The sequence below is a fragment of the Colobus angolensis genome, unplaced genomic scaffold, assembly GCF_000951035.1.
Source record: "Colobus angolensis palliatus isolate OR3802 unplaced genomic scaffold, Cang.pa_1.0 Scaffold76, whole genome shotgun sequence".
Classification (NCBI taxonomy): Eukaryota; Metazoa; Chordata; class Mammalia; order Primates; family Cercopithecidae; genus Colobus; species Colobus angolensis.
The window spans coordinates 5,059,405-5,081,227 of NW_012121376.1; positions in this window are offsets into that span (position 1 = coordinate 5,059,405).

The window sequence follows — 21,823 nt, forward strand, 5'->3', positions numbered from 1 at the left end:
CATCTAGGAGGCCCACAGCTCAGCTCTGCACCACATCAATCCCTTGTCTGCTGGGTGACAGGCGGTGCTGGAGACCCATCAGCCTCAGCCTTGCCCTCTGTGAAGTGGGCACAACAGAAGCTACCTCAAAGTTGAGAAGAAACAGGTCCTGGTGCCGGAGACCCTCAGTGCCGGCCCTGCTCCCCGCCTGGTGGACGGTGCCATCCCTGTCCAGTTAGAGGGAGGCCTCTGGATGCTTCTGGAATGCTTGCCATTGGCAGTCTCCAATTTGGCTCAACAGAAGCAGGGAGGGAAGGAATACAGGTCTCCCTGCTGGGCCCCCACAAACACGAATTCACTCCTCGGGCCTCAGTTTCTCTAACTGAGCAATGAGCAAGGCCATTGAGCTCGCTCATGGATAGAAAGTTTTCCTAGAAAGAGAGGAGGCATGCCCAGCAGCCTCGCCGGGAGCTGGAAGGGGGCACCATGGCCCCCAACGTGCCCAGAAAAAAGGACAAGTTTGCCCTTCCTGGGGAGGGAGGCCCCTCTCGGATGGCTGGGGTGGGGCGCTCCCCCGCCTCCCTGGGGAAGCCTTCGGCTCCTCGGAACGGCCTTCCCGTGACGGCATGAGCAATTCCCTTCCTCCCTCCCGAGCCCAGCACCGCGGCCTGAAATCCATCATTCCACTTTGTCTGTCCAAGGACCTGCAGGCCACCCAGCCACTCTTACAGGGAGTACAGCAAACATTTTCGGGCAGAACCAGGCACAGCGTACCCAGAAAATGTCAAGGCCAGAGACTGCAGAGACCCAGGCCCACCCAGTCATGTGACTGTGGACCTGGGACCTCACCTGCCCTGGCCCTGGGCTGCTCATCAGGAAAATGCAATCATCTACGTCACACAAGCCTGGACCCCGGGGACCCCATTTCCTGAGCACAGCAGAGAGCCCCGCATGGCCTGATCAAAACATTCCTCCCTCATGAAAATCAGAACCTGCCCCAAACATGTGGTCTTTCAGTGCCTGCTCCCAGCAACAGCAAGGGGAGCATCAGCCTCTGGAGTTAGCTATCAGGGGAGGCTATCAAGGAAGGCTTCCTGAAGGAGGTGAGGCCTGAGATGAGGAGTTTGACCAGGGGACAAAGGAGGGGTCTGCCCAGTTATGAGATACAATCTGGGCACATTCTGGAAAAGGCCAGGAATTGGCCTTTTCTGAACTGGGGCAATTATGTCAGCGGTGAGGTCTGCAGGTTGCATTAGTGTGGGTCCGGGGCGGTCGAGACTCAACAGGGGGAGGACAGCATCTCTGAGCAGTCAGCCCTCTTCAGCAGCAGTCATGCCTGCCTCCACCCAGCCCAGGTGGCCGCCAACTCCTTTCTGTTCCGTTTATGAAACTGGCTTGCAGGCAGTCAGGATTGGTGACAATCTCTCCCATTGCAAACAGGCTGGTCTCAGTGTCCCATCCACACTCTGTGCATTTACCTGCAGGCCCTCCTTCTACTTCTGCTACTTGTTTGCCCTTAAGAATAATAAAATTATATTCCCCCTTGCAACTCTCCCAACTCACCAATCCGGGGAAGCAGCCCCCGCCACTGTAGTGATAACAGTGCGTGTTTACTGCGTATTGACAACATGCCAGACGCTGCTCCAGGTGCCACGGTGGTGCCTGCTTGTTTACTCTTCACCGCAGCTCCCTCAGGCTGTCATGACATGACTGTCCCATTTCTCAGAGGGGAAAACTGAGGCACGGAGAGGCCAAGCCACCTGCCTGGGCTCACACAGCATGGAAGTAGCGGAACCCGTGTAAGGACCCAGGGCGCCTGATCTCGAAATGCAAGGACTCAGCCCCACCCCCTCACCCCTCCTGGTCCTGGTGACCCACAGTCTACACACACCTGACACCAGGGGTCTCCACAGGGGACGGGCCGCTTTCACATCCTTTTCCTGACTCTACACACACTGGGATACCAGCAGCTGGGAAGTCCAGCAGGGAGAGAGGGCTCGAGCCGTGACAAGCACCAGGGACTGCCTGCCCGACACTATCCATAGGGGGATTTCATGCGAGTTCAGGGCCCAAGCAGCCACCCCTGGCCCTGGCCCCTTCCTCTCACCCCCAGGCTCCTCTGCTGTGGATTCTTAGATCTCAGCTCCAGGTCTTCAGACAGTGGCTGGTGCAGAGGAGAGTTGGCAGGGGAGGGAGGCGGTGATGCTGGGGGAATCGATGTGAAATCAAGACCGGGCCCAGAAACCTCAGGGGCTCCCCGGAGTTGAGGCGTGGAACCCCCACAACAACCTGTCCAGCGTGAGGCCAGGGCTCCCCTGCACCTCACCCGGTCCCCCATCTGAGACGGGTTCCTCCACAAGGTCTCCTTGTGCTTTTAAACTAGGGATGGGGGGCAGATATCACATTCCACACCAGGGACATGACATTCCACCCCACGGGTCAAGGACCCCTCTACCCTAACATGAAACCTCAGGCCCTCTGAGAGGGGCCCACTCCCGGCTCCAGCTGCCCCCCACCCTCCCACAACAGGCTGTGCTCCATGATCCCTAACTGCTACCCTTGCGAGGCACCCTCCACTTGGAATACCCTTCCCTGCTTTCTCTATCTGGTAGTGCTAAGGGTCTGTGGAGCCCTTACTGGGGAACAGAGAGGTCCCTGCCTCCTGGAAGCTCTCCCTGGCCCCAGGCTGGAGGGCCTGCCCTGGACGAAGCTCTGTGCCAGCACTGTTTGTCCTCCCTACCGACCAGCAGCTCTGCGAGACCAGGACGGCAGAGGAGACCTGGAATGATGAATACGAAATAGAAAAAGTGGCCAGGCGCAGCAGCTCATGCCTGGAATCTCAGCACTTTGAGAGGCGGAGGCAGGCAGATCACCTGAGCACGGGAGTTCCAGACCAGCCTGGCCAGCATGGTGAAACCCTGTCTCTACTAAAAATAAAAAAATTAGCTGGGCGTGGTGTCCCACGCCTGTAATCCCAGCTACTTGGGAGGCTGAGGTGGGATAATCACTTGAACCCTGGAGGCAGAAGAGGTTGCAGTGAGCCAAGATCACTCCTTTGCACTCCAGCCTGGGCGACAAACAGACTCCATTTCAAAAAAAAAAAAGGAAACAAAAAGTGACCATTTCATCTGGTGTGATCTGACCCTACGTGTGTGCCCCCGAGGTAGAAGAAATTCAAGCTTTAATGCAGGAGCCAAGTCCATCTGGGCCTAGACCAGGGATTCTCAAACTGCAGCCACCGGGCCAGCAGTGCGAGTACCACCTGGAAACTTGCTAAAGACGCAGATTCTGAGTGAGAAACTCCTGGGACCGCCAGCAACCTGATTCTCCGGCTCTCCAGGGGCCTCTGATATACGCTCCAGCGTCACAATCCCTGCCCTGAAAATTGTAGAGTAAAAGGCTGTGTATTTCTAACAAGCCAAAAAAAAAAAGGTTTGATGATCTTTGCTAAACAAGCATGATGCTAACATGATGATGATGATGGTCTCAGGGAGGCCTATTCTGACCACGCTCTTTGAAGCTACAACTCTCTTCCCTCCCGCACCCTCCAAGCGTGAGCTTCCTTCTGGAAGCCTCTAATCACTGCGTGTCGCTAATTAGCTGTCAGGAGTGCTGTAAGCGAGCCTGGCCCCCGCCCTCCCACAATCGGCAGGAGCCGGGTGTTATTCAGCTACTCCTGTACTGTCTCCTTCCCTGCTAGAAGCTCAGCTCCCTAAGGGCAGAGATCTCTGTCCACTTTGTCCACTGCTCTGTCCTCTGAGCCTAGAACAGGGCCTGGCATACAGTAGGTACTCAATTAACACTGAATTGCGGAATGGAGGAACCCAGACACTCACCTAGTTCTTTCCAGCTCCCTTTGCAACACATTTTCCAACTGGTGCCCACGGCAAGCTTGTAAGAGACGGAGCAAGCAACACTCTCATACCCAGTTTCGGATGAGGAAACTGGGCTGCGGGGAGGATCAGACTTGTGCAAGGTCACACATGGAGCCTCGGACTCCTGCTCCGGTCTGATTGCTAAATCCAGGACCCTGTGATCTGTTGGCAAATTCAGGCTCCTGGGATCAGGCGTTCTGGCCTTGCCTCCTTCTCCTGCTGACAAGCCTGCAGTCTCATGGCGTGGCCAAAATGGAAACCGTTACCCTAGAAATCACCGATGTGGGGCTGGAGGAGGGAGGCCACGGCGCGCTTCCTCTGAAGTCCCGGCATGCGGCTTCAGGGCCGTGGCGATGATGCCTGCCATCTGAGAGGCTCCCCGGTGCAAAGACACACAGCTAATTAGCTGTCAAAAGCGATGCAAACTCTAGCTGGCCCCCTCCCTGACAATCTCTCCCAGAATCGCCCTCTGCCACCGCGTGTCACCACATGATAAAAGGAAGTATGTTCAAAGCAGAACCACTAACAAGAGACAGGGAGGCTCTGAGAGGCAGAAGGAAGCAGATTGCCTCTGACACTCTCCGAGGAAAGGGGGATAAATTAAAACCATTAAAAAAATAATTTGTCATCGTCAGTTTTCAGAAAGAAGTCATTCTTGAAGAGCAGGCTTCTTGTTTGGGGCATTCCGAGCACCCGCGGGGGAGATGCCAGGGAAGTGGGTAAGAGTCTGGGCTCTGGATTCAAAACAGGCTTTGTCCCTTGTGACCTGGGTCACCTTGGGCAAGTCACCTTACCTGCCAGACCTCAGTTTGCCCATCTGTAAAGTGGGGGAGACAATCATCCCGACATAAAGCATGGGGGAGAGGCTATGAGAAAATGCACATATCTCAGGATACACGAGGGTTTAGCCCCCCGGGGACAGCCGAAGCGGGCACCAAATCACAGGTGCTGATGCGCCCCGCTGCTGCCCAGTTGCAAAAACACAGGCACATTCTCAAGCCCCTCAGCTTCCTTGTCTGTAGAATGGGGACGATGACGGCTCTGGCATATGACGTGCTTAGCATGCACCTGAACAGCCATCCACTGGGGGATGATCCGTCCGAGGGCATCTGCTGAAAGTCGATGGCCTCAGGACGGCCGGGAACCCATCAATGCCCAGCCCTCTCCTGCTGGCCACCATGTCCCCTCTAAAACACAGGGCAGCCCTTCACTCTGAGCCTGTCCTGGCCTTTCCCACGAGGCCCCCACGGGTGTGCCACCCGGCGGTCAGAACCAGCTGGGCTGCTTCAGAGATGTGCCTACCCACTCTGTGCCCTCCTCCTCTGTGGGATAAGGGGAAACACACCAAGTGCCTACCTGGCTGAGCCCTTGCCAGAAGTCAGGCACAGCTCAAAACTGTGTGAAATTCGCAGAGTCAGCAACTGCTCACTGTACAGATGGAACACTGAGGCACCGAGGCAGAGGCACCCCCTGAGTGAGTGGGGGCACCAGGCCTCCTGCCCCCAGGGGTAGGTGAGGCAGAGGCGCACCCTGAGTGAGTGGGGGCACCAGGCCTCCTGCCCCCAGGGGTAGGTGAGGCAGAGGCGCACCCTGAGTGAGTGGGGGCACCAGGCCTCCTGCCCCCAGGGGTAGGTGAGGCAGAGGCGCACCCTGAGTGAGAGGGGGCACCAGGCCTCCTGCCCCCAGGGGTAGGTGAGGCAGGCAAGCACATGGCACTGGGTATGGTTGGGGCCAAAGCAGAGGTGTCGTCTTGAGCGTGTGTCTGGAAAGCTCTGGCAAGAACGCAAGTGGGGTTGGGGCAGCCCAGGGCAGAGGAAGGGCTGAGACCCTGGGCAGCCGTGGCCCTCTAGGCAGGGGAGGCAAGGGCTGATCACTTAGAGCACTGGGTGAGGCCCAGTGACCAGAGCACCTGGGAGAGGCCAGGACCCATCAGGGCCAAGCCATGGGGGAACTGAGCACCCCCAGGTTGAATGCCCCCTCCCAAGATGCCAGGCCGGGCCTTTCCAAACACCTTTGCTTTCTCCCTGCAGCTGGGCTTGGGTAGGTCAGCAGATGTCCTCAGCCCCCATCTGGATGCTGGCATGGAGGCCAGCCATGGACTCCCTGAGCCCTCAGTGCCACGCCCCATGTGCCATCAGTGCAGGATGTCGTGCGGGGGTGGGGGCTCCCAGTACAATGCAGGGGCAACTGGGATGCAGAGAGCAGATGGTGGGCACACAGGCAGGGGCACAGCCCTGCCCTCGGGACTGTCACTGCTCTCACCTCCCCTCTCCTCTGCCACCTGTGTGGCCACCATCTGGCACTGATGCTTCCACAGGGGACAAAACTCCAGCAGCAGGACAAGCAGCTCCTCCCCCTAGCCCTGTGCAGTTCTGTGCAGCTGCTCACCCTCTCTGTGCCCTGGCTGCCCTGGGGCAAAACGAGCCAGCCGTGAGGGCCTCCAGCCCACACCCCACAGGACAGCTGTGACTTCAGTCTTTATTCTGAGATCCCTGTCTGGCTGTTGGTAGATCCTTGACCTCCTTACACAAAAAAACAAGAGTCTTCAGGTGCCTGGAGCCCACGGCAAGAGGGGTGGAGCATGGAGGGAAGGGGTGAGCGCAGGGTGGGCCAGGGTAGAGCACAGGGCAGGACGGGGGCTGCACACAGTGGGGCCGTGCGGATGGGCAGCTGGGAGGCAACCGGGGTTCCTTGGAGACCAGGGGCACAAGCTCCACCCCTGGTGACATGATGTTACTTCTCCCTTCCACAGTTGCGGCGGCCCCTGCAGAACCCTCCTCCTCCCTTGCCCTGAGCCCGCATCCTCCCTGGGCAGAGGTCAAGATTCCCTCCTCTCTCCAGGACCAAGAGGGGCCTCTGGGGAACTTGTCCCCAGCCTGGCAGCCCCCGGGGGCCTCCCAGAAGAGCTCAGCCCCCAGAGAAGAAGGGGGAGCAGTGGGCCCCTGACAGCTGAGTGATTGCCATGGCAACCGCGCGGCAAGGCAGCTGGCAGGGGGGAGGTTGGCAGAACAACGGGCTGGCCTCCGATGGGGAGAGGGCGAGGTCAGGCTGGGGCACAGGGGCCACAAGGGGCGGAGGCTAAACCGCCACAGCTCCCTTCGCAGGCCTGACAAGCGCCAACACGACAAGCTTATCCCTCTTGGAGGAGTGCATGGTGACCCCGCTGGGCGGTCACTGACCAGGCGGGTAGGACATCTGAGAACCCCGCCAGACCCAACCGCTTTGACAACCCTCTCCCTCCTCCTCCCACAAGTGGGGAAGGGGCTCTTGCTGGGATTCCTGATGCCTTGGGAGGCAAAGGCGCCCTGGCCCCCAGCTCCCCCTCCACCTGGAGGCCAGCCAGGAAGGGCTGGCGCAGAGCAGGGGCCATGGGGCCGCAGGATGCGGGAGGGCTGAGCTTTGCTGGGTTTGCCTGCTGCTGCTGTTTCTGCAGCTTGTAGTGGAGACCCAGTAAGAACGTGTTCAGGGGAAGAATGAAGGAATCAGGGGGCATCGTCTCAACATCCTTTCACTGTGGCTCAGGAAGGGAGGCCCAGGGGTGCAGGGCCAGGACAGAGGCTCGGCTGAGATCAAACAGTCTGTGTGACTCCAACCTGCTGTCAGCCCCTCAAGGGAACTGGGCTGCTCCCAGTGGTGTGATGGGCCAGTGGGCCATATTCACGGTTTTGGGGGAACTGGAGGGGACTCTCAGCCCAACTCTGTCCCTTCTGAAGATGTGTGAGGAGGCCCCTGCTGCCTGCTGGTCTTCTAGGTGCACACCCCACCCTGCCCCTCAATTGAGATCCTCACCCAACCCAGCAAGGGCTGTTTTGCCCATTCTACAGATGGGGAAACTGAGGGTCTCCAAAGAGAGTCAAGCAGCCCAAGGTTACTCTGCAAAGTGAGGAACTAAGTCCAGGCCCTGAGCTCCCAACCACACCACCCCTCCTATGCCCCTGGAACCTCCAGGTGAAGGGCCTCAGTTTACGTGTATTTATAAACTGAGACATGGAGGAACAATGACAAAGCATCCCAGACACTCAGGGGGACACCCAATCTTAGCTCATCTGTTCTCTTCTTTTTCGTTTTTGAGACAGGGTCTCACTCTATTGTGCAGGCAATGGTGCCATCACGGCTCACTACAGCCTCACTCAAACGACTGGGCTCAAGTGATTCTCCTGCCTCAGCCCCACCAGTGGCTGGGACCACAGGTGTGCACCACGTCCCGCTAATTTTTAAGTCTGTGGTAGAAACAGGGGTCTCACTATGTTGCCCAGGCTAGTTTTTTTCCTTTGCAATAAAGGCAGTTTATAAAATGCTTAACCAAATGTTACTTCATTTTCCATATCTTATCAGACTTATCCTGTAAATCAATTTACAAGTATATAAGAAATATCCTTCCTCACACTATGTGCTCCAGCTTGAAGTCGGACAAAATATAACGGAATGAGCTCCTGAGGAACCATGGTAGAAAATGCAGAACGTTGCTGGGCGTGGTGGCTCACACCTGTAATCCCAGCACTTCGGGAGGCTGAGGCAGGAGGATCACCTGAGGTTGAGTTCGCGACCACCGTGGCTGACATGGTTGAAACCCCATCTCTACTAAAAATACAAAAATTAGCCAGGCGTGGTGGCGGGCTCCTGTAATCCCAGCTACTCGGGAGGCTGAGGCAGGAGAATCGCTTGAACTCAGGAGGTGGAGGTTGCAGTGGGCTGAGATCACACCACTGCACTCCAGCCTGGGTGACTCTGTCTCAAAAAAAAGAAAATGCAGAGTGTTGTTCCAATTGTTCTCTGACGAATACAGCAAGTGTAATCCACCCTTCGTCTCTTCAACCTCCCTATGTCCCATGTCCCCCCACCCACAGACCCCCACCTTGTCCAATAAGAGCAGCACCATCCAATAGAAAGTATTGTGACAGAAAGAACCTTCTAGATCTGTGTTGCTCAATACAATGGCGACTGGCCACACGTAGTGATCACTTGAAACTCTTGAGGAACTGAATTTTGCATTGCGTTTCATTGAAATATAAGTGGCTACACGTGGTGACGGTCCTGGGCCCTGAAGCTGCAGAGTAAAGCCTTTATCATTTACTACAAGACTGTCCTGAGGCCAGAGGGCAGGAGAGTGAGAGACGAGACCCCACAGCTGACAACACCTCTGGGTGGCCCAGCACCCCGTGACAGGGACAGACATGGGGTCTGAGCTGGCGGGTGTGTTCAGGCGGGGATGGGGAGGAGCTGGTGGAATCCGGGGTCCCCGATAGACATAAGGCATCAGCCAAGGCCAGGAGGCCGGGCCAGGTGCTGGATCAGGCCCGGCGAGAGCTTCGCCAAGGAATATGCTTGGGCGGCCCTGAGAGTGAGCGCCTCAGCCGCATCACACCTCAGCTTCCCCATCTGCACCAAGGCAACGAGAACCGTCCCAAACCTACAGCTACTCTAAGGCTGAATGAACCAGTGCATACAAAGTGTCTGCCTTACACAGGGTGCGCCTAAGTGCTGGCTGTTGTCATTATTATTAACGCAAAGCACTTAGACATGTCTCCGTCAGAGAGGGCGCTCCACAGGTGCTGGTTGTTGCTGTTATTATTATTATTATATTATTATTATCATTACATGTTTCTTGGGCTGTTTGCCCTACTTGAAGCTCCTGCCCTCCACCCCCCCCCGGTACTGTCTGAGTCTCCCTGCGGAGGGAAGAGCTTCCAACTCACCCTGTTGGCGTCCCCTCCCCACCGCGTGGTTTAACCAGAAAAACCGGCATTGTTTCAGCCCCACGACACTATGAGGAAATCAGTATTATTCTCCCATCTCACATGTGGGGAAGTTGAGGCACAGGGAGGTTAGGGACTTGCCCAAGGTCACACAGGATTGAGAAGTAGGCACTGGCCAGGTGCGGTGGCTCACACCTGTATTCCTAGCACTTTGGGAGGCCACGGTAGGAGGACTGCTTGAGCCCAGGAGTTTGAGACCAACCTGGACAACACGGTGAGACCCCATCTCTACAAAAATGTAAAACTGAGCCAGGCATGGTCGTGCACACTTGTAGTCCCAGCTGTTCAGGAGGCTAAAGTGGGAGGATGACTCGAGCACAGGAGGTCGAGGCTACAGTGAGCTGAGATCACGCCACTGCACTCCAAAAAAAAGAAAAAGTAGGCACTGACTGGCCAGGCATGGTGGCTCATGCCTACAATCCCAGCACTTTGGGAGGCCAAGGCAGGCAGATCACGAGGTCAGGAGTTCGACACCAGCCTCGTCAACATGGTGAAACCCTCTAAAAATACAAAAAATTAGCCGGGCGTGGTGGTGGGTGCCTGTAATCCCAAGTACTTGGGAGGCTGAGGCAGGAGAATCGCTTGAACCCGGGAGGAAAAGGTGGCAGTGAACCGAGATCATGCCACTGCGCTCCAGTCTGGGCAACAGAGCAAGACTCCATTTCAAAAAAAAAAAAAAGTAGGCACTGACATCACCCCCACTTTACAGATGGGGAAACTGAGGCTGAGAGGGGTATCATCAGTGGTCCTGGACCATACAGCCAGAAGGCAGCTGAGCCAGGCTGGGGCAGCACCTGGGCTTTCAGGCCTCCCAAGCCCAGGCTCTGGCCTCTGGGCTCCCGGGTCTCCCAGGCAGCAGGAGTCGCGGGAGAAGCCTCTGAAAGGGCTGGGGAGCGGGTGGGGAGGTGTGGACAGCAGGCTGGGCTTCTGCCACTCGCTCCATCCTGCCTCTCACACCCGCCCCTCAGGGAGCCGGAAGCTGGCAACAGCGACCGCCGCCGCCGCCTCCCCTCTCTGGGCCCATCTGCTCCGGCACCGGGATCCAGTGGGTGGCGGGTCCCTGCAGAGACCGCCCGCATCAGAGGTGGGTGCTGCCCCCAACCTCCTCTTCTTCCCAGCCTGGGGATCACCGGGGAACACAGCACAGTGTTCATGAGTGCACTGTAGTGGGCAGAGCAGGCCGGATGCCCCTCCACCTCCAACACTGAGACCTGGGCACACATCCCCAGCCTCGGCTGCCGCAGGTGTAAAATCGGCACAGCATGTGTTGGTTTAACAGTGGGCTCTAGGCCAGCTCCTGCCCCTGACTGGGACCCCTCTGCCTGCGTCCTTCCCTTTAGGTTTCCTGATCATAGCGTCTGGGTTTCCAAGACCCTCCCATTTCAATCAGTGCTGGTGCCCAGGAGCACAGTCATCCTTGTCACAGGTGTGTGGCCGGGCTTAGGATCAGAGCGAACAAGCTGGGAGGATGTGTGGACAGGGAGTGAGATTTCCAAATGGCCTCCCCAGTGGGCGGCAAGGGCCCCCCAGAAGCTAAGAGCCCAGAGCCACCTGTCCCAATTGATGACGCTCACTGCCAGACCTCCTGGGGTCAGGGGACCTCTCCGAGTGGGGTGGTCATGCTAAAGGGTCACCTAATAGATAGCAGAATATGTGCTGAGTACCTGCTGTGTGCCAGGCGCTGTGGGAGAGGCTAGGGGACAACTTCGTGAGGGTCAACACATGTCCCAATCCAGACAGACAAGAGAACCAGGTCTGCAGGCACTTGGGCGGAGGGCAGGGGCGGGCAGGGCTCTGCGGGGGAAAAGCTGGGTCCCACCACCTGCTCCTGCTTCCCAGGAGTGGGCTCCAGTGCCGGCTCTGCCATCTGGCTGTGTGACCCCAGGCCAGTCACTTGACCTCTCTGTGCACCAGAATACACCAGGGTAGAAACCACGCCCCCTTCGGGGCACTCCCGAGAGGTGAGATGAGCTGCTGCCTGGCACATGGTAAGTGCCCCATAAAGGCTGGCAATGGGATGGTGCTGAGGCTGCGCCCCACACAGCAGGGTCCCCATCCTTCCAGATGGGAATTCAGCCTCCATTTTTACTCAAGCTCCATCCCACACCTTCCTGACACAACGCACCAGACATCCAGACCTGCCTTTGCCACCTGTGAGCCCACAGCACCCAACCTGTGCCACCTCCTGGCCTTTGCATACACAGTTCCCACTGCCAGGAGCAGCCTCCGAGCCCACAGCACCCAGCCTGTCCCACCTCCTGGCCTTTGCACGCACAGTTCCCTCCACCGGGAGCACTCTTGTCACCCTCCTTCTCCCCTGGCTAACTCTTCCTCCAGGTCTTCCGGGAAGGGGACTGGACAGGATGTCCTTCCTCTAGGTTCTCCCAGACTCCTGGAGCCCCATCGGTGCCATCCATCACACTGTGCCATAGTCCACCCTGGCACAGTGAGCCCTGGGAGGACAAAGCCTCCCCATCCCTCTGCAACACTCAGAAACCAGTGTACAGAAGGGACTCCAGAAAGAGGAGGCAGAGACACAAAGGGGTCCCAGGTGGAGACAGCAGAGGTGGCTGCAGCAGCAGCCCTGTTCCCCCTGGAGACCCCACTCCATTTCCAGGGCCACACAGGCTGCAGCTCTCCAGGATCTGGCAGGGGACAGCGACACCTAGTGGGCAGCGGGCACAGTGCCCCAGCACCCAGGAGGCCCAGCACACATCCCAGGCCCCAAGCAAGCGGGGTTGAAGACTCCAGGGCAGGACCAGGGGCAGAGGGGTACCCAGCAAGCCAGGTGGGTGTGGCACGGCGCCGGCGGCGAGGCAGGCCTTGGCGCCTTCTCTGCTCCTTCTGCCTCCTCCCGTGGGCAGCTCATTCCCGCGTGGCATATGCCCGCCATATGCTCTTCTCGTCACAGCATCTTCAGCGGGCCTGCAAGCAGCCTGCTGGCGGGGGGCGGGGGCGGGGGCGCCTATGAGCCGGAGCTGCCTGGCTGCTGAGCCTTGCAAGCTGCGGGGAGCGGCTGGGGGCTGCCGAGGGCAGGGAGCCCACCCAGCTTCCACCTCCCTTCTACCTCCCTGTTGGCAAGTGTCAGCTCCACCAAGGCCTCTGCAAGGAAGCCAAGCCTGTGGTCATCCCACGTTACAGGCAGCCAAACTGAGGCTCAGAGAGGCTGAGTGTCTTGCTGGAGGATACAGAGCCTGCAAGGACAGGCCCGTCCTGTCACCGGCAGCCTCAGACTGCACCTGTAACTTGGGGCAGGTGGTTGGGGTGACTCACGGCGGCGTTCTCTGATGTTGGAGGCTCAAGGGTTCAAAGCTTTGCTGTGCCATCCCCACACTGGCACGACCTCCGTTTCCTCCTCCCCTGAAACCATAGCTGGGGCCTCTCCGGCCTCTTCCTGCTCTGACAACCCCCTGAAGGAGGATCTTCAGGGCACTTCTGGGCCTGACACCTGACCCTGACTTGAGCTTCTCAAACTGGGTTCCCCAGAGCACTGGTGCCTGCAGATGGGCTTGAGTCTGCCCGAGGGGCTGAGGGGAAATTTGAGGTGGGGACCAGGAGGTTGTCTCCCTTAAACCAGAAAGTGTCTGGGGCAGATTTCCACAGTAATTTCATGGGCATACACATCTAAGCAACAAGGGTAGGGAGGAAGATTCCAGAACTTTGTGCTATGGAGGAGGTAACACTGAGCCATAGTGACAGGCCCAGCCCCCTCCTGCCACGAGATTCCCTCAGGAGCCAGGCCGGGTGACCCCACGGAGATAGTGACAGGCCCAGTCCCCTCCTGCTGCCAGATTCCCTCAGGAGCCAGGCCGGGTGACCCCATGGAGATAGTGACAGGCCCAGTCCCCTCCTGCCGCCAGATTCCCTCAGGAGCCAGGCCGGGTGACCCCATGGAGATAGTGACAGGCCCAGTCCCCTCCTGCCGCCAGATTCCCTCAGGAGCTAGGCCGGGTGACCCCATGGAGCAGATTCCCAAGCAACGGATGTTTACTGAGCATCTACTCAGTACGAGGCTCCGTCATTTCCAAGTTTCGTTTAATCCCATGGGGCGGGAGTCAGCCCTGGGTCTCCGGAGTCAGAATCTGGGGTTCAACTCCTCTATCTGCCATCTATTAGCGTGTGCCCATCAGGCAGTGACTCACCTCTCTATGCCTCCGTTTCCTCATCTCTAAAATGGAGCCGATGGCAGTTCCTACCTGTTCATGGCAGCCTGGCATGGTGGCCTCTGACAGCCAGGGAGTGGCTGTTTCTGAGCACACAGCAGGGACCTACTTGCCTGGAGGACGGGGTAGGAGTTCTGCACACCCAGTGGGTGTGTGCAGCCCCCTAATGAGGACAGGAGCCAGGTGCCAGTCCACCAGGCAGCTGCTGCATTACTCGGGCCCCTTGATGCAGAATCACCTGGGAAAGAGGAACAGCCGCCTGCATTTGGAAAAGCGGGTCCTGTACCCGGTAGCAGAGGCCTGCATGTGAAAGAGGGCACGTGCCCAGCAGGCAGGGTCTGACCGCCCAGCAAGGCCCGGGAGGCACCACCACAGGCAGGCAGGCCCCGGGCCCAGCCCCTGCCCAGGGTCACTCTGCTGCCCTTCTGCAGCCCTGTCTGGTTCCTCGGTCAGGCGGAGCAGGGTTCGAGGCCCGGCCTGGCTGCACCCCTGCTGGATGACCTCGGGCCTGTCTCCTGCTGGGCCCAGGGAAACAGAGAACAGGACTGTGCTGCAGCTCAGCCAGCTGGTGAGTGCCAGGCCTCATGGCTGCCCATTCACCTGGCGCTTCCTGGGCACCTACTCTGTGTTGTTTGTGCTGGGTGCCGGGACACGGTGGTGGAGAAAACAGACATGAGTCCTTCCCCACAGGGACAGGTTTTGTCACCTTGAGAGCATCTGTGGGAGGACAGAGCAGCCTGAGGGCAGGGCCTCTGAGAGCTGGAAGCAGCTGCTCTGCAGAGAGCAGTCACACACGGTGACGCCCAGGAGCCACAACCCCATACGAAGGCACGGTGCCGGCGGGGATGGAGACAGGCGCCCACGGGCACACTCACAGCCGGGTCATTCAGAACAGCCCAAAGTGGGAGCAACCCAAACATCCATCCACGGATGAAGAGATAACGAGACGTGGCACACCCACACAGCGGAATATCACTCAGCTATGAAAAGGAATGAAATCTTGACTTGTGCTACATGGATGGCTGCGGAAACCAGACTCCGAGCGAAAGAAGCCAGACACAGAAGTCCACGTGCTGTGATTCCACACAGATGAAATGTCCACAACAGGCCAGTGCCTGGAGACAAGAAGTAGATGGGTGGCTGCCAGGGACTGGGGAGGGGATGGGGAGAAGCAGATGGGTGGTTGCCAGGGATGGGGGGTGGGGGTGGGGAGTGACAGCTAAGGGTGCAGGGTTTCTTTTGGGGGTGGTGGAAATATTCTAGAATTAGATAGTGGTGATGGTTGCACAACTCTGTGAATATCCTCAAAACCACTAAACTCTACAGTTTAAATCAGTGGCTTGCAATGATATGTGAATTATATCTCAATACGGCTGTTATAAAAAAACTGCACTTAAAATAGCACTTACAAAATGCCGTTTTTCATACCTCGGGGTATTTTGGAATTACAAAGATGAAAAGCCATGAACACATTGTTTTGATGATCAGCAGCACAATAAAGGTGCTTGGGGGTCTCCATGGCAAAGGGCTTGCAGACAGAGCAGTAGGGGGTCGGGGGAGGCCTGGCCCTGGCGCCTCCGCCCCCAGCCGGGCTCACCAGGCATCCTGGGAACACCCAGCTGGGGCGGGGCCAGCCAAGCGCAGACGCCCTGCCAGCTGCTCTGTTTGTAAACTGCCAGCCAGTCCTGCAGGGCCCAGGCAAGAGGGGGTGTGCTGCTGGCACGAGCAGGGCGCCACAAGAACCTCTGCCAGGGACCCGGGACTCTTCGCCAGGCCTCCCTGGAAAAGTCCAAGCCCCTTCTGAAAGACAGGCCACTTGGCCTCCCTCCTGGTGTGGGCAGGGGGAAGAGGGGCCTCTTTGAGGGGCTCGGCCTGGCCTCAAGTTGGCGAACAAAACTAGGAGAGAACCGAGCAGAGCTGCTGAGGCCGCGGCAGACCAACACCACGGGACCTGCAGCAGGAGCCAGGCGGGTGCACAAACCTTGCCCTCACCCCAGGGGACCCCGTAACCGCTTGGGAGGCAGGAGCCGTTCTCATCACTGCTACAGACAAGGAAACCGAGGCAAGGAGAAGCGCCCAGCTGGCATCACTCTTGGCCCTGTCGCATCACCAGCTTCTGCAGCTGTGACGTTGCTGCCCTCATGGAGAACAACCGGAGCGATGGGCCATGGAGGGCATCTGCCTGCCTACCTGCCAAACTGCAGGGCGGCCTGACCCTGTGCCGCGTGGGCACAGAGCTGTGAGGGGCAGCCCCGACTCCAAGCCAGGCCCTCAGGGTTACCAGAACACCCCCTTCCCAAACGTCCTGCTGCAGGGACAGCTGGACAATGGGAGCCCCAGGACCAGACCTGCCCCAGAGTGGCTGGACGCCTGCCCCCAGTGTCCTGGCAGGAACCCAGGACTCTGCCCTGCTGTGCTGTTGCTCCACAGACCGATGATCGTGAGAAGTCCTGGTGCTGGCGCTGGCAGCAGCCTTTGGAGAGAGGCGCCCCACGCCCCCTCCCCAGAACCCGGAGCCTTAGCTGGCAACCCAGCTCTGCCGCTCAGGGTCCCAGTCTGAAACGGACCGACGGCAACCTCACCTCGGGGTTGCTGCCTGCACAGGCCCACAGAGTGCTAGCCCAGCTGGGCCTCCGCAAGTGCCACAGTCCTCGCTGCGAGCATGCCTCCTGGGCCCCACACCCCCTTCTGCGAGGGGTCGCCGCTATCCCCCATGGGACCTAGGGAAGGGGCTGAGTCAGGGATGGGCTCTGGGCCCACTAAGGCAGCTTTGTTCCTGCTGGCTGGGTATACTGGGCTACTGGGCACAATGAAGTCTGCACAAATGCAGCCACTGCTGCTTAAATATCTCTCATGCCTGGGAAAGGCAAGATGTCTTAGCTGGGCCTCAAACTGGCTGAGCAAAAGGGCTTTTGTGGACTCGGAACATGAAGCGTCTGGGGCAGGAGGCCTTCAGGCATGGCTGGATCCAGAGGCTGAAGGCATCGCCTGGGAGCTGCCTGCTATCTGTGTCTGTCTCCCCCGCCCATCCTGGGAGCTCCACCTGCCAGTTGAGCACTAACTCCAAGGGAGTGCCCAGTGCCCAGGGCCCATGCAGGCTGGTCCAATGAACCACTCTCAGCACTGACTTCATGCCTCCCGGAACCTCAGCCTGAACCCTGGTATCTTCACCCAAAGGGAGGAAGCGGTTCCCACCAACTAAAGACCTGAGCTGGTATCAATGGGGGGAGACGGCGCCAGCCAGCACCCCCCTCCCTGCTTGGTTCCAGCCAAGATAAGGTTCCCAAAGGACTAATGCTGGTGTGTAAATATTAGATACTTCTGTCTCCTTCGAGACCAATTACACAGATCATGGCGGCTCCCCCAGGACTCTGCCTTCCACTTACTGTATCATCATTAACAGCCTATTAGGTAACAGCTGCTCAGAGAGAGAGAGAGGCAAAGAGACAGGAAGAGGCAGAGAAAGGGAGGGAGAGAGAGACAGAGGGAAAAAGGAGGAAGTGTGAGAGAAAAATGGAGAGAGAGAAGGGGGAAGAGAAAAGAGACAGAGGAAACAGAAAGAAGAGGGAAAAAGGGGAGAGACAGACAAAAGGAGAGAAAGAGACAGAGCTAGTGAGGACGGCAGCACAGGACACAGAAGGACCCAGAATCCAAACTGGGCAGAGGTGGGAAGACAAACGGTCAGAGAAAGAGAAAGGCAGAGGGAGGTGGAGCGAGGCCGAGGCGGAGGAGGCAGCAGCGAAGACTCTCTAAGGGGTACAGGGCTCCGGGGGCCCCAAGCCCACCTGCCCAGCGGGGTCCCCACAAGATGAGCAGCAGGGGCCTGCCTGTCCTTCTCCATTTGCACCTGCAGCTCTGCGCACCTCACCGACCCTCAGCCCCACAGGCAGGTGGACAGAGCTGGGGGCACCAGGCAGGCCTCGAGTAAGCTCTTTTAAAGCCAGGGTCACCCCTAGCTGTCCTGAACCCAACAGCACTGGGCAATTTGTCCCCAAGGAATTCCTACAGCCAAAAGCGACAAGAAGGAAGCCGCTGCCTGGCTAGCCCAGGCCTCCTGGCAGGAACGGCCTACAGGTGCATGCTTGGAGCAGGGGCTGTGCCACTGCTCAGAAGGGGGCTCAGGTGTCCCCACTGCACTCACAGACCAGCCCCTGTCATGTCCCCCACGTGCCCAGCCCCTCCCTCCCCACGTTCCCTCTCTGAGTGCTCACAGCAGCCCCAGGGGCAGCAATGAAGTGGAAGATGAGAGGCAGGGGCTGTGAGTGGCCTGCCCAGGGCCAGCTGGCCAGGGAGCCCCAACGCTGCTGCTGCTAAACCCCAGGACAGGCAGGTCTTTGCATGCAGGGTGGGAGAAGTGGCAGTGGTGGCAGCGGCTTGAGCCACGCTCAGGAGAAAGAATCCCCTGTATGATCGGCCAGGTCCAGGCCTCCTCTGAGGACTGTGACGTGAGGGCCCGGCCCTCATCCTGTCCTCCTCCCTGGCTCAGGCCCGGTCCCTGCATGCAGCCACTGCCTTCTGGAGCCTGTACAGTCCTCCAAGCCACCTTCCCTTGCTGGAGGACCCCACTGAGCTCTGAGGACCTCCCAGTGCTGTGGCAGGTTTCCCATCCATTGTCCATCCGTCCAAACAACGTGTAATTATCGAGCACTCCCTACTCACTAGGTCTTTTCCAGGCACTGGGGACAGAGCATGGACAGGGACATGCAGACCCTCCCACTCAGAGCATCCAGCCTGCGGCGAAATCAAGACCAAGACACCTGTGACCAGAGAAACCAGAGATGAGAGCCTGGGCGGAAACAGAGCAAAGAGAGAGGCATACCAGAGGCGGTCAAGGAAAGCCTTGGGGACGGTGCAGAGCAGCAGCAGCCCTGGAGGGTGGGGCGGGCAACAACACGGGTCAGAGAGGAAGACGGTGCCCCATCTAGGGACACCCCCTGAGTCACTTAAAACTGTATTCTAAGAGCACTGGGAAGGGCCTCGGGGACATGAGCAGGGGGTCACCCAACCTGGCCCCTCTACCACGCTCCCCTGGGCTGTGGTGTGGGGGACAAGCCAGACAGGACTTCGTGACAAAGGGGCTGATTTCTGGAGCCCCCACTTCCTCTGGTGCTCAGTAGGGCCACAGACATCCAGCGGGGAGGCTCCCCCAGAGGGTGCCCATTTCATTGCTTCCAGGCAGAGTGCCCTTGGCTGCCCCCCCAGGCCCTCTCTAGGCCACTAGGGTTCTGGGGCCTCCGAGGGTGGGACTGGGGTGGGCCTGGCGCCCAGAGCCCCTGCTGAGATTTCAGGCTCCCAGCCCTGTAAAGCGCCTCATTTCCCCTCCTCCAGGGCCGGGGATAATTAGACGACTGGGGACATAAATCACGGCTGCTCCTGCACATCTGCTAATCACATCTCCTGCAGACAGCGTGTGAGTGTGTGTGCATGTGTGTGTGTGCGCGCGCATGTGTGTGTGTGTGTGCACGCGTGTGTGCGCAGGGTCCCTGAAGCTGGGGCATCCTGCAGGGGGCCTCCATGACACCCCATGTCCACCACGCTCCACAAAAGGACACGGGTGCTAGTGTATGCCGGCTCAGATTTCCTGCAACTCACACGCATTCACACAGTCACACACAGATGCCCTACACACTAACACATGCAGACACCCCCCAATACACACACGTGCAGAGACACCTCGTCTCCCCACTAACACACCCAGACACCCCCTCCACACACACACGCCTTGCTCCCCAACACACGCAGACACCTCCCACACACACATGCAGACACCTTGCCCCCTCCACTAACACAGGCAGACACCCCCTATACATACACACACACACACACACACACACACACACACACACACACACACACACACACGCGCGCGCGCGCGCGCGCGCGCAGAAGGCAGAACCCCCAGGGAGGACCTGGAAAGCGTAGGGTTGGGTTTTGGCGCCACCTAGAGCCCATGTCCTGGAACTGCCAGAGCTGGACAAGGCAACCCACAGGCAGTGCCCACAGTCTGGCCGTCCCCCTCCAACCAGAGGACACTTTTTTTCTATTAAACGTCCCTAATCTGTTACAAGTCCGGTTCATACAATTAACTGGAAGAGATAGTAAGGACTATTTTAAGAGTTAAAATGTTTAATGTAACTGCTTTTAAACAAGATTAGAGCATGAAACTTTATACCCAAGAAATCCAATCAAAAGGGGCAAGAAAAGAGGGGAAGTGTTTTTAAACACAGTCAGTTAGGAAGAAGCTCCTTCTCCAAGGATGATGGGACATGGATGGGTATGTGTCAGGCAGAGGCTCTGCCCCGGACCAGGTGGAAATGCAGCGTCACGTCCACACACAGGAAGCGAAACTTCCCTTCCCCATGCTCCCAGCAGAAAGTCTTGGAATGGTGCTGCTCTGGCTTCCGTGCCTCTCAAATACTAGCCGATCTCCAGCTTTAATAACAGGGCAAGGGCTGAGGCTCAGAGACATCAGGCCAGCTTCTAGAAGCCGCCTGCATCCCTTGGCTCATGGCCCCTCCTTCCATCTTCAAAGCCAGCAATGTCAGGTGAGTCCCTACTGCATCCCACCTCTCTGACTCTCTTTTGCCTCCTCCCCACTTATAAGGACCCTGTGATTACACTGGGCCCACCAGCATAATCCAGGGTTAATTCGCAGCCTGAATTCCACCTGCTACCTTAATGCCCCCTTTCTTTCTTTTTTTTTGGACACAGAGTCTTGCTCTTGTTGCCCAGGCTGGAATGCAATGGTGCAATCTCAGCTCACAGCAACCTCTCCTCCCAGGTTCAAGCAATTCTCCTGCCTCAGCCTCCCGAATAGTTGGGATTACAGACATGCACCACCACACCTGGCTGATTTTGTATTTTTAGTAGAGATGGGATTTCTCCATTTTGCTCAGGCTGGTCTTGAACTCCCGACCTCAGGTGATCCACCCACCTCAGCCTCCTGAAGTGTTGGGATTACAGGCGTGAGCCACCACGCCCGGCCCACCCCCATTCCAAGTAACCAACATATTCACAGGCTCCAGGGATTAGGAAGTGGACATCTTTGGGGACCATCATTCTGCTAACCATAGTTGGGGTATAAAGTTTCCTTTTAAAATAAACTTATATTGAAAAAGGGGCATCTTGGCCGGGTATGGTGGCTCACGTCTGAAATTATAGTGCTTTAGGAGGCTGAGGTGGGCAGATCACTTGAGCCCAGGAGTTCAAGACCAGCCTGTGCAACAGGGGGAAACCCATTTCTACAAAAAATACAAAAATTAGCCGGCATAGTGGTGCACACCTGTAGTCCCAGCTACTCAGGAGGCTGGGAGGTCGAGGCTCCAGTGAGCTAAGATTGCGCCACTGCACTCCAGCCTGGGTAACCAAGCAAGACTGTCTCAAAAAAAGGGGTGGGGGAATCTTGTTTATATGAATAATACAATAAATAATACTATAATGTCACGTGAGTGCGAGCACGTTAAGCAGGAGGTAGTGTGGGAGGAGACCTAACTAATACCTCTGGAGGAAGCTGTCTTGCGTGCCCATCTTTCAGGAGGTAAGTGTGGCCCCAGACGGTTAAGCAATGGCTTGAGTCACCCAACATGGTGGCAGACCAGGGCTGCTGGGCCTCTGGCAGAGGGGAAGCAGGAGGGTGGCTGCTTGCAGGGGTGTGTGGGGTGAGCAGAGGATACTGAGGCTTGTGGACAGGAAGGCATTACACTCTTCCTCAGGGCAAACAGGAACCGTGGCCTCTGTCCATGCTCCTCACTAGGACACTAAACTGTACCCCACTCTTACCTCATTTCCCCCCTGGCCTCCAGGAGGTACAGTGGGGTCCAGGGAGGTGCACCCACTCCTCTCAGGGATGTTCACCCAGGGTTCCTCTCAGTGTGCCCTGTGACTTTGTTTACCCCTTTGTCCACACTGCCCTTCACACACCTGACGCTTTGGCTTTCCTCTGCAGGCTGGACACCGTCCCGCCGCCACTACAAGCTCCCTGAAGCAGACCTACAGCCACGCTGCAAGCCTATCATAACAGCACCGGCCACGCTGCAAGCCTATTGTAACA